Here is a 14,090-nt window from a genome sequence, read left to right as displayed (position 1 = left end):
GGGATTTTTAATTATGTAAATTTTAAATTGTTTTTTAAAGAAATTTCGTTAATACCTTTAATGAAATAAGTAAATATCGCAATGTTAACTAGTAAAATAATTGTCTGAATATTATTAATGTAATGTTAAAATCTAAAATAGTTTGGATTTAACTAAGAAAAATTAGAGATATCATCTTCGAATAATTATAATGAAATAATAACTATCAATTAATTAATTGATAATCAACCATTAATTAGTCCAAATAATTTCAATATCAATATCGGTCACAGTAATTATTGCTTTTGCTTAATTTCCTAGATGGAGGCCAGTCATGCATGGTTCATGCAATTCCTTCATGTGCTAATTATTATTAAACAGAAAATATATACAAAATGCTAACTTATCTAGATCTTGTCGATGGTAGTTTGCTTGCCGACTTGTAGTGTCCGGTGTAGACATATATATATATACCTAGCCATTTTAGCTCATGTGCAATAAAAGTACTACAAAAAGTATCGATATTTTTACTTTTTATAACTATAATATAAGTAGTATATTTAACACGATCGACTTGCAAGTCATGGTGGAATCATTTATTGTCATAAAAATCTGATGATCATATCGGTTTAGATGCATGCATTAATCACATCTGCCAGTTTCCGTCAATTTTGGCAATTAGAAACTGATCATGACTACTAAGCTGCAGGTTATTCTCTCTCTCTCTCTCTCTCTCATCCTAAACCTAAGAGACTTTTTGAACGATGGTTCTCCATCAATGTTTAATTGCTCTCGGTCTTCTCTTTCTAGCTAATCTTCTCCAGAATGCATCGGACGTCATTGGGTGCATGCAGGTTAATTTATATGTTGATCATTAACATATTATGTATAAGATACGTAGTGCGTATATATATATATATATATATATATATATATATTGTATGTCATCTTCAAGAAGTTTTTAAATTTTCTAATACCAATATTTGCTATATATATATATATATATATATATATATATATTTTTATGTCCAACGTTCATTTTCTAATTCACTTTGACCTTTTAGTTGGGGAATTTGGAATCAATGAGTTTGATCTGCCACTACAAAAAAAAGCCATTTATGCGGCCAAAACATATTGCGGTGGGCAACAATTGGACGGTAGAAGCCGTTTATCCCCATAGTCGTGCTTTTCTTCTAGAGAGGGAGAAAATCACCGTTAAAAATACTATTTGCGGCAACAATAAGTCGTTGCAAATATAATCCTATACAGCCTCGGCATATAGCACATATGAGTCTTTGACGGTGACATTTTCACTGTATTTGCAGCGATTTTCAACCGCCGCAAAATGTCAGATTAAAATCCTGCGGGGTCCCCTTTTTCATTTTCCCCTTGTTTCTTTTCCTTCTTCCGCTTTTTTCTTTTCTCCCAAATCGAGACTCCCTCTCTATCGTTTATGAGTTTGCTGCTGCCCTTCCCAAGCCGTGCCTGCTGCTGTGCCGTCACCACCTCGCCAAGGAGGTGAGTCTCTCAATCCTCCGTTTGTTTCTTTCTCTATCTTCATCTTTGTGTGTGCACGACTCTCTCTCTCCCTCTCCTTTATCTCTGTCCGTCTGTTTCTCCCACTCTCTCTCTCTCTCTCTCTCTCTCTCTCTCACAGTTCCATCGTCGTATGTGGAGGATCTCGACCGGATCGTGGATTAGAGGCTGCTGCTCAACGAATGGGTCTGTGTTTTTCAATTTTTTCCCCTCCTGTTTTAGGTATATGTATTGCAAGCATTTCATCTAAGCATAGTGATATTGCCTTCATCTATGTTTATTTTGATTTCGTAGATTTGGAGTTCCTGTGTATTGTTTGGGTAAGTTCACTTTTTTTGGATATTCTCCATGATTGATTGTGAACCTGTTACGAATTGATTGTGAATTTGTTACGAATGCAGTGCGTTATCTACATGATGTATCCAAGTCATTCTATGTAGAAAAACTATAATGGTGTCTGTCAAGTAATCATTCATATCTATCACATTCCTCTATTCTGTTGTTTCAATTATTTTGTAACATAAGTGTGGTAGTTGGAAAATTAAGAGTTTTCATGAGTTTACCTTTGAGAAACCTCAGCTATAGAAAAAATTCATATGTTTAATGTAAATTTGTTTTTGAGAGTGATGAGATACTTACAATTCAATGATCTTTCTGGTGGCCCAGAAAAAAATGATCTTTCTAGTCACAAATCTTTGCTATTTTGGCTATTTTTTGTTTTAGATTGTTTCCAATACATCTTACAAGCTTTAATTGCTATTTGTTCCGTGAATTTTAGCAGTTGATGAGTTGCTAACAGCCATTCTGTAAAATTACATTGTCCAACCTCCTGAAAATTAGATTGGTTGTCAATTTGGTGATGGTTTTTCTGCATGTGTATTTGTACGTTCAGTTAACATTCTATTGTCTTGAATGGGGGCTTGAATTCTTGCATTTAATTTAAGTGTATTTGCACATATTGATAATTTTATTTTGAAAAAAAAAAATCAAATGGTGTTTATCAGCAATTAAAGCGAAAGAGTGACACAACAGATTATGAAGCTGATTCTGTAGATAGAATGGCTAGTCCTGGGTTCACTGAAGTAGTTAACAATCCCCTTCAGACACCTGTGTCAGTAAAAGGGGGAAAGGCAAGCAAATGTGCTTGAAGGAATTGGTCTCATAGAAAAGAAGCTCAAAAACAGAATTCAGTGGAAGTAAGGGAATGTTTTCTTCTCTTTTCAAAGTTCTATGTTATATTTGTTATCCTAACTGTGAGGACTGATTATCAGCTGCATGTGAGAATTTGCTTTTTTTGACGGATTATTTGATTAGAGGACTTGATGTCTAAAGGTCAAGGGAGGTTGATGATGCCGAGAGGTTGATGAAGGTTGTCGAGAGCTTGATGTCGAGAATAAGGTTTCTGCTCTGGTGTTCCTATTTTTGAGGATGTCGAGAGCTTTTAGTATATTCAGGTCCATGCCTTTTCTTTTCCCAAATTTTTTATACTTTTTTTTTCCTATGTGTTTTTGAATTCCTCATGGTTGTTTGTAGTTGTATCATGATTGACCCTTTTATGGAGGGTTTTTTTTTTTTTTATGCAAGTAAAATATGGGTCCGAAATATTTTTCTACATCTCTCAAGTTTCTATTTTTTTCTTTATGCATTTTCCTCTTTGAATGGTCTTTAACAGATTGCTTGGTTTATGCGTAATATTAAATACGGCAACTGTTATTATTATTTTACTCTTATTTCTTTCTATTTCTTTTTTATTCTCTCTTTCTTTGTTTTTGCTTGTGCGTGTGTGGCTTTAGTAAGGGCTGACTTTAGTAATGATGTTTTCAAGTGATGATGCTTTCACTACCTCCCAAAAGTAGAACATGATCTTGAGGATGTAGCCAAACTACCCTCACTGAGGAGGTGAGTCTTTCAATCTGATTTTGCTGGTTTGGTATCTTGAGACTTCCATTTCACTTTTGTTTTCTCTTGTAATTCTTGTATAATTTTGATGATCTTGAGGATTTTGATGATCTTAAGGACTCTGGTTTATGCTCTGTAGTGTGTAATATATAGCAGAATAAGTTGTTGTTTTTTTAATGTTTGTATCATTCAGTTTTTATGTTGGAGCCCAAAGTTTTATGTTTGTTTTGGTTGGACTCATTACATTCTCTCAGACTTGTTCATCCAAGAATCATAAACAAGAGGTTTAACATCTGAAAAGACAATTACTTAGAGCCACAGAAGAAAGAAATATACTGGAGGTTAGTACATATCATAACTCTAATGCTTTCTTTTTGGTTACTATACAATTTTTGGCTGCGAAAATATTTACATATTTTAAGTTGTTGTAGCTATATGTGAAACTCATATGTGCACATTATCCAAGATTGAATTTGGTGAATTTATTGCAAACATATTTATGAGGATGTTTTGTCAATGATATAGGTGAAATCCATGTGTCATGTTTGCATCTTCAACTTTTATATGATGTTTATCTTTTAGGGACATTTATTTTTATTCTTTTGGTTAATTTTTATTGTGCTTGGATTTTTATTGATTTTCCTTAAAATATAAAATTAGTGCATGGCTTGGATTTTGATGAATACGGTGTTTTGCATTTATATTTGTTTGTGGCATAATTGTTCTATTCGCCGGAGATATTTTTTTTAATGTTTATCATCTTTTGCTTGGTTGTGTGTGTGTCTCTTTTTAAGGCTTAATAATTACTTGGCATGCAAACTTTTATTTGAAATGCAAGTTGATCTAAGGGTTGTTTTGGTTTCACAAATCTTCAAACAATCTCATCTCATCTCAATATCCAAACACCATTAAAATACAAATATTTTTTAATTTCAAATTTTACTTTTTGATCTAATCATTACTTAATTATTACAACTTTCCCAAAAAACAATAACCATAGAATATATACTCAACTCAAAAAGTCAAAGAGTCCAAATCTCCTACAAAAAGCAATAACCATCTGTTAATTTCAAAAATAAGAACACACATATTAGAGAACACCAATTTCTTCATGTAGTTCATGATAAAAAGAACTTTGAGTTATGAAAGAAAAAAGAGCATACAAATTGTACCAAATATATAATACGGACATACTAACTATTCTTAAGAGTAAAAAATAGAAAAATATCTATTAACCAATTAATAACAAAATATACACATTCGACAATATATACTCAACTCGAAAACAATATTTTTTTTGTGGTAAGTTCTCAACTCGAAAACAATATACAAACTGAATAAAAAAATGAGAGTCATATACAAACCTCAAAGCAACTAAACTGCAAACCAGAAATTGGATGCTTCCTACAAGAAACAAACCAATAAATCAAATCAATTAAAATGAAAAAATAATAACACAGCAACGCGGTGAGATGTTAAAAAAAAAAAAACTCCTATTTCAAAATCTACTGACACATAAGAGTTTAAAAATATCAGAAAAAAAAACATGCACCAAGAAAAGAAACTAAGAGTAAGACACAGAAGGGAAAAAAATCAAAAAATAGGCATGCACTCAGAAAAGAAACAAAGAGAAACACAATAATAAAATGCCATAGTTAAGAGACTGAGCACCTAGAAACCAAATAAATTAAGAATAAAAATAAAACAAACAAAAAATTTCAAACAAAAAATGGAAGAAAAAAAAAACATAAGTAATCAATCACTCAACCCTGCATAAATAGATTTTTTTTTTAAAAAAAAAAGTCTAGACGATTACTGTCTTCAAACCTGATAATATTAAATCATAGCATTTAAAGCTTCATTTTCTTTCCATTCCTTCCCTTTTGGAGCAGCCAAATTACCCATAGGTTATTTTCATTTTTCTTTACGATAACCTTTACTCCAAAGAGAGGCGAACATTAACTCTCTCTATCACCTTGTGAGTAAACATACAAGCGATTAAAATTTTAGATATCAAACATGACCATATGATAATATTAAGGAGGACTTTTCGTCTTCTCTAAAAAAGAACAAAAAGGCTTAATATATATATATATATAGTCATTTCCCACACTCTCTCATCAACCAAACAGCTCATAAAGAGCGAAAAAAATAGCAAATACTACTCACCTAGTCGTGATCATCGGTATCCTCCAAACATTTGATCTCGGACTAAAAAGAACAGTACCAGAACAAGAAGTCTAAAGACGCTACCTCCCTCTATCTGGTGACGAAATCTAACCCATTTGATCTCTCAATTGGTTCCCAATCGTTCGGTCCTCTATTGCAGCAGATGAGAGCTCAGAAACATTGCATATCCAAAAGAAAAAATAACAAATTTCACATTCAAGCAAATGGCAAACCCAACAAAAAATGGTTCATACCAACAAACAGAAATCCAACAAGCAAATTCACATCCAACAAAAAGAAATCGAGATAAAAAAAAATCTAACAAGCAAAAGATGAAATAAAAAAAAATCCACAAAAGCTTTTGCATCTAGAATGAAAGAAATAGCAAAAAATTTTCAAACTACGCTTCAGATTTGCATCCCGCTGAGATAAAACATAACACAGGGACATCGGTAAAAAAAAAAAGGATAAAATAGGCAAAAAATGGTAGGTGAAAAACTACCGAAAGAGATAAGATGACGTGCGACAGCGAATCTGAGGGGCTAGTTGAGGGTTGAGATCCATGGCGGATCTGAGTGTTGAGCTGCAGTGGGTGGCAGATCTGAGTGTTGAGTTGCAATGGGTCCAAATCCATCGCATCGAGGGCAACAACATCGATTGCAAAGAAGGAAAGAGGGCTCGGGGTGGGGTGCGGCACAAAGGAAAAAGGAAGAAGAAGAGAAAGAAGAAATAAAGAAAAGAAGTTTAGGGTTTTAACAAACGGAAACACGATAACAATGAAATGAAAGGGAAAAAAAATCAACACTGGAAAAATAAACAACAGAAAAAATGAAGACAAGAAAACTAAAAGAAGAGAGAAATGTAGAGAAAAGAGAAGACGAAAAGAGAAAAAGTTTACTTTCGAAAAGAAGAAGAAAGAGAAGATGCAGAGGAAAGAGATTAGATGAAAGAGAAAAGACGCAGAGAAAAAAAAAAAGAATAATTCTGCTCTTAAGCCAGTTTAGTCTCCAACACCACACACCAACTAAGCTGGCAAACCCAGTTTCTTAAAAATTGTCTAAAACTTATCTGCTCTCCGCCCTCCCTCTGCAAATCCCTCGTCTCCCCCTCCCTCTGCGAATCCCTCTCCCCCTCCCAAAACTACTCCCCCATCGACTCTGCTCTCTTCCCTCTGTTGAATCCTTTTTCTCCCCCTTCCTTTGTCGAATCCCTCTCCCCCCTTCCAAAACTGAATCGCTTTTCCACGTCAACACCACTCGAGAAACCAGATAGGGGACTCAAAAATGTCCTACGAAATCCCCCCCTTCATCCCTCTGCTAATTGTGACAAACCCGTCGACACCCTTCAAGACATACACCAAGAGATCTGAGAAACATTCCCTCCCTAATACAATGACTAGGAGAAATGTAAACAAAGGGTTGCTCATACTGTGGAGATTAATAGATCTTCGGCAGCAGATGACAATCAAGGAAGATTGAGAATAGTTGCAGACACTGTGCAAAGAGCATTGCATTCATACCTTCAACGGCTAAGGCATGGTGGTGGGGTTACAGCGTGCTCTAGTTTTGTAGATTATCCGAGATTGGTATTTGGCAGTGAATCATTTCAGGTTGTGTAGATTTTTTAATGGCTTGTAGTTTTTCTTCCTGAGGGTATGAAAAGTGAAGGAACTTGAGGTGATGGGGGAAGAGAACCCTAGCAATAGATGATTTGAATGAACAAAGTTGCAAAGTTCGATGACAGATGGACAGTTAATCTGAGGCTAATTTGATTAGCTGACTTAGATCTTGAATCAGTAGGGTGGATGATATTTGTGGACCTTAGATCATCTGATAATTAGGGTGTAAAATTTCTTTGAAGATGAGTGTAATTGTTTTTCTTGTACAAATCACACTTGACTACTGTATGCTCTGTAAAAAAAGTTGGTTTTGCTGGAATTTTTTATCCCCCAATGGACACTTGCAAGATGCTCATCTTCTCTTTTAGCTACACTATGTTCAACCACGCCATCCATGTTGTTCTGCTCATCTTCTCTTTTAGTATTTTGGAACATGCTTCTACTCGTGAAATTTGGGGGGAAGGGGTTGTTCTAAGATGTGCAGAGTCTTCTCAGCATTTGTTTTTTGTCATCTCACATTATTTTCTTCAACGATTTCAAAGGACATTTATGAGTTCGCTCTCTTCTTTTTCTTTTTATCCTTCGTTTATGGTTGATATTCATGCATCTAAAGTAGATCTTCGTAATATATTTTCATTACAACTTTACGAAAACCAATGGCAGCTTTTATATAAAATCTCCATTAGAATGCAAACAAATTGAAAATGATTGATTCCACTATAATGTTCAATTGGGGTTGGTAAGGAAACAGCATAGGGGCGAATTCAAATGGAAGATTTGGGGGAGAAGGAGGAAAATTTGGTAGTTGTCTTCAAAATGAATCGTTTTTTTTTTTAAATCTCCTAAGAGTATAATTACTCAACAAAAAAAAAAAGATAGATGTCAACCTCGCACCAAAAGACCAAAAAGAACTCGTAAAAAGGGACACCAAAGAAGAAAGTAAAAGAACAAAAAAGTAACTACACAACACACACGAAAATTACACGGATAGACAAAAATTACTATAGCGTCTAATATTTTAATAGAATAGATATATGATAAGGGAGTTTAGCGCCACAGTTATTACTTTCCATTTACTGTTTTTTTAATAAGGAAACTAAGGCATTGACTTGCCTTATTTTGTTTTGAAATCAATTAGTTTAATTTTGTTAAGTTAGCGTCGTTGCGTGCGTTGTTTACATACGTAAGTTAGCGTCCATCATTTACGTACATAAGTCCAAATAAGACAATGTAAATCCTTTCCTTGTAAGTTCAATGCTTATAAGTTTAGGAAGAATTATTTGAATGCTATAAGAATTATTCCAGCAACGTGTTGCCTAGGCGGGGTCCCCCATAAATAAACCACTTTCTCCTTTGATTTATTCACAAAAGGTAAAGCACGCCGGATTGATCCGCATCCTTTCCTGTTGAACCTCCAATTACGCGATCTATCGCTCGTGCTCATAACATTTTGGCATCAGAGCAGGTCATGGCGAACTCTCGAGTGGAGCGTTTGAAACAACGAATGGCTAATTTTGGGAGCCTTATGGAACGCTTAATGAAAAAATTCGAGGAGACAAGTGCGAAGGTGGATTCTTTGGCCAACAAGAGTTCGGGTGATGGAGAAGGATCGGGGTCGAGGAATAGGAACGCATGGAATTATGGTGGAGGGAACAACTCGGCAGTCCCCAAACTCGCCAAGTTGAATTTTCCAAGATACAATGGCATGGACGATCCGACCAATTGGATCTACCGCGTGGAGCAATTTTTTGACTATCAATAAACGGAGGAGATTGAAAAATTACCACTAGCCGCTTATCGCTTAGAAGGGGAGGTGTAGATGTGGTATCAATTATTTAAAGATACCAAAGAAATCACATCGTGGAGGTGTTAAAAAGAGGATTTCGTATTCGCTATGGACCAACAATGTTCGAGGATCATTTTGGTTCGTTGAGCAAGCTGCGGCAAACGAGGACGGTCCAAGAATACCAACTGCAATTTGAGCAATTACTGAGCCATGTTGGGGAGTTGGCCCTAACTCATCAACTGGGATGTTTCATAAGTGGACTCAAGGAACCGGTGTGAACTGAAGTACAGGCGGCTCGCCCAACATCCGTCACGGACGCCATTGGCCTAGCCCGATTGTTTGAAACTAGATATGCGAAGAGACCCATGATCTTGGAAGCAAGGCGACCAGCAAACATAGAATCAATGCCACCACCGCTGCCTTCGGCAAATTTAGCAAGGAACAAAATACCACCAACAAAGCGATTGAGCCCAAGCGAAATACAAGAACGTAGAGAAAGGGGCTATGCTTTAATTGTGATGAGAACTTTACACCAGGCCATCGTTGTAAAAAATTATTTTTTATTGAAGAAATCATTGTAAACGAAGAACATGAGGAGGACGTTGGAGAGGGGGAACGGTTGATAGATAGTGAGCATGACCCAGTTATTTCACTCCACGCAATCGTAGGATCAACATTGCCGCAGACCATGAAAATCAGAGGAGTAGTGAAGGGACATAGTATCACCATTTCGCTAGACACAGGAAGCTCTCACAATTTCTTGAACACCTCATTTGCTGATACAATGGGCTTACCACAGCAGCAAATGCACGGGATGAAGGTAATGGTAGCCAACGGTGAGAAGTTAGATTGTAAGGGAAGGTGTGATGGAGTTCAAATAACTTTCCATGGTAATTTGTTCACCATTGATTTTTTTTCTATTAGCCATTGAAGGATGTGATGCAGTTCTCAGCACTCAATAGATGCGGACTTTGGGACCCATATGTTTGGATTTTAACAAAATGGTGATGAATTTCAATTACTCTGGTAAACGGATGGAGTTGAAAGGGATCAAGGGTCCCACACATAAAGTGGTGGAAGGAGGAGTCGCAGCCAAAGAGTTGAGGCGAAAAAAAACTGGTTTGTTGTGCCAGTTACTTCCATCCAAGCCACTGAATGGAGATGCAGAGAAACCAAATTTTTCCATTAAATTGGGTGCTAGTTTTGCAGGTCCTTCAACACTTACGGACAACTTGAAAGCCATCTTGAAGGAGTTCAAAAACTTGTTTGCTGAACCAACGGGCCTTCCTCCAGACCGAACACAGAATCACAAAATAGCTTTGAAGCAAGGAGCAGGGCCAGTCAACGTGAGGCCATATCGCTATCACATTACATCAAGGGTGAAATCAAGAAAGTGATCACTAGCTTATTACAATCCGGAGTGGTGCAACCAAGTAGCAGTCCCTATTCTTCGCCTGTTTTAATGGTAAAAAAAAAAAAATAGATCGTGGCGTCTATGCGTGGATTATAGAGCTCTCAACTTGATCACAATAAAGGACAAATTTCATATACCTGTCATTGACGAGCTACTAGATGAATTAAATGGAGCGAAGGTATTTTCAAAACTTGATCTCCGATCGGGTTACCATCAGATAAGGATGCACGGTTCTGACATTGAAAAAATAGCGTTTCGCACTCACCATGGACATTATGAGTTCCTCGTGATGCCATTCGGACTCACAAATGCCCCGGCAACGTTTCAGTCGTTGATGAACGAAATTTTCAAACCCGTGTTGTGAAGGTATGTCTTGGTCTTTTTCGATGATATTTTAATATATAGTCGAAGTTGGGAGGAACATCTTACACATCTCAAGAATGTTTTAAAAATGTTGCAAGCTAATCAACTCTTCGTGGGAATGGAAAAGTGCCAATTTGGACAGGGGCAAGTAAGCTATTTGGGACATTTGATTTCCGACAAAGGGGTCTCCATGGACCCTGAAAAAATTACTACAATGAATAGATGGCCCCATCCCCAGTCAGTCAAGGAGTTACGAGGATTTCTCGGCTTAACGGGCTAGTATCGGAAATTTATCCGCCACTATGGAATGATCGCAGGGCCCCTTAACTCAGCTCTTAAAAAATGATAGTTTCAGATGGAATGAACAAGCCGAATAGGCATTCCAAAACCTCAAGCGGGCTATGACCACCGGACCGGTATTGGCACTTCCTAATAACTATGGAGTTTAGCGCCACAGTTATTACTTTCCATTTACTGTTTTTTTAATAAGGAAACTAAGGCACTGACTTGCCTTATTTTGTTTTGAAATCAATTAGTTTAATTTTGTTAAGTTAGCGTCATTGCATGCATCGTTTACATACGTAAGTTAGCGTCCGTCGTTTACGTACGCAAGTCCAAATAAGACAATGTAAATCCTTTCCTTGTAAGTTCAATGCTTATAAGTTTACGAAGAATTATTTGAATGCTATAAGAATTATTCCAGCAACGTGTTGCCTAGGTGGGATCCCCCACAAATAAACCACTTTCTCCTTTGATTTATTCACAATAGATAAAGCACGCCGGGTTGATCCCGCATGATCCTTTCCTGTTGAACCTCCAATTACGCGATCTATCGCTCGTGCTCGTAATAATATATGTATGTATGTGTGTGTGTGTATATATATATATATGTATTGTGAGCTTTAATTATATGAAACTTGTTTGTGGTTTAAGGAAAGAAAGAAAGAAAGCAAGGCTCTAATTATTATGAGCTTTATTGTATACATTATTTAATTTATTGTATAAATTGATTGATTGTATTTTCATAATTTTCTAGTCTCATTCACCGGCCTATAAATAGAGACACGTGTTATATATTCGAACACTAAAAAATAGTAAAATATAGCCCTCATCAAAGTCTTTCTCATTCTCTTTCCATCTGCCTTCTCTTTTCTATATTTTATTTTATTTCTACTTTCTTTCTCCTTTCTATTTCCTCTCAATGCTTAGCCTCTAATTCCTAAACCTAGAATAATACTCCCCAACGACAAGAACCGGCTCTGCTACATTCACAACCCTCATCAAATCCTCAAACCCCATGTCTGATACAGGCTTTTGATTTCATGGAATTTGAAAATGCATAAAGTTGAAGCCTCCGGATTCAACTACGTACCTTTTTATTTTGTTTATTCGATTGTGTAAAACAAAATGAAGAGGAGGAGCGGGGATTGTTTATGATATAATGTTACTTTATACGTTATTTTATAAAAATATCTTTTATTTAAAATATAATTGTATAAAAATTATAAAAAGGTTATAAGTATATAATTTTTTTATTAAAAAATGGAATGCCATGGGAAAGGCTTTGGTACAAATTACGAGGTCCTTGATTCCGCGGCCTTTGGTCGGTCTTCATAGATTTAGCATAAAGTAGTAGATAGAATCCTCGATGGCTGTGGAGTAGCAGCCTAGACCCTGAATTAGCAAACAAGTCAACCGATCCCGCTGGAGCTCTGGCATATATTTTTATTTTTATGTGTTTTTTTTAAGTTATTTTTTATATAAATTTTTTTAATAATTTTAAATATTTTTAAAAAATTAAAAATATTATTAAAAATACTTTCTTTATCTCAAAAAAATATTTTATATAATTTTTTATTTTACTTCGTAATTAAGTATTTTTTAATATTTTTTTTTTACTTTTTAATTAAGAAAGTATTTTTAATAATATTTTTATTTTATTTTATTTTATTTTTTAAAAATATTTAAAAATTTTATATAAAAAATAATTTAAAAAATTTCATAAAAATACATATTATAATTCAAGTTGGAGAAGCTGTAGCATTGTCCTCTTTCAATTATGAGTCTTTCTACGGATCCCGAATTCGGGATCTAAAAAATGTCTCGAATAGAATAAATTTTTTTCTTTTTTTTTCATGTATTTTTTTAATCATCATAAATATTTAAAAAAAATAAAAAAATATTTACAATATCATTAAAAAATATTTTTTTAATTATTCTGTAAAAAAAATAAAAAGTCTTATTAGGTACAGAGCCAAATTGCATATCAACAATGACATGATTTTTTTATTAAAAGAATAAATAAAAAAAGAAAATGTTGAGAGAAAAAAAAGTTTTTTATCTCATAAAAATTATTTTTATCTTTAATTCATATCGTTTCATTAAATAGATGTTTTACATATCAATATTGGTACGCGATTTGGTGAGCAAACTCACTTGAAAAAAAAAATTTTCATAAAATATTATTTGACATGTGTTTTACTCATTTTACTCTCTAGGTTTACTTAGGGTGCTACTCGCACCATACGGTGCAGGGACACCCCCTCCCCACCCTCCTCCTTGGGAGGCGGGAGGGGGGGTCCCCGCCTCGCTATCCGGGATTGAGGTTGAAACCGTACTGCACTCCACTCAATCCATGACCTATTGGATCTAAAAAAAAAAAAAAATTATATCTAAATTATAATAGAATTTAAATTATAAATTAAAATTTATACATTCAAAAAGAATATAAACTCATTAAAGTTATATTTTGAATTATATTGACTTCTAGACCAATATTTTTATAGGAAGCTGATATAATATAATAGTCATACTTAAACAATGTGAGTCTACCATACAAGACGGGCAGGGCGGATAGGGGCAGGTTAGCGGCTACCCACCCCTAGGCTTACCCTACTCAAAATCTAATTGAAACATCAGAGTCATCCCAAAATAGACACTTTGACTAAATTCTTCATTCTTATAGATCAACTTACCTAACTCAAGAGTTGGTTACTAACATGGAAATAGTAAGAAAAATACTAATTGTACTTAATAAAAACCTACTTCTTAATGTGTCAATTATTGATATAAGAAATTTAAAATTTAAAATTTAAATTTAAAAAAAAAATTAATAAAATGAATCTTATAAGTAAAATTATAAATACAAATAATATTATTCAAACTGTAATAAGAAAATGACACTTGTAAACTGCATTAGATCATTGTTATAGTTGTAAAAATATTCCCTCAAGGATTTAATCGAACTTGATAGTCTTAGAGACATAAACTCGTGGTGTGGGCCTCACAACATTTTAATATTGCTTGTATAAATAATTTTGACTACA

This window comes from Juglans regia, chromosome 8, assembly GCF_001411555.2.
Source record: "Juglans regia cultivar Chandler chromosome 8, Walnut 2.0, whole genome shotgun sequence".
NCBI classification, from domain to species: Eukaryota; Viridiplantae; Streptophyta; class Magnoliopsida; order Fagales; family Juglandaceae; genus Juglans; species Juglans regia.
Note: the sequence above shows the minus strand (reverse complement) of the source record.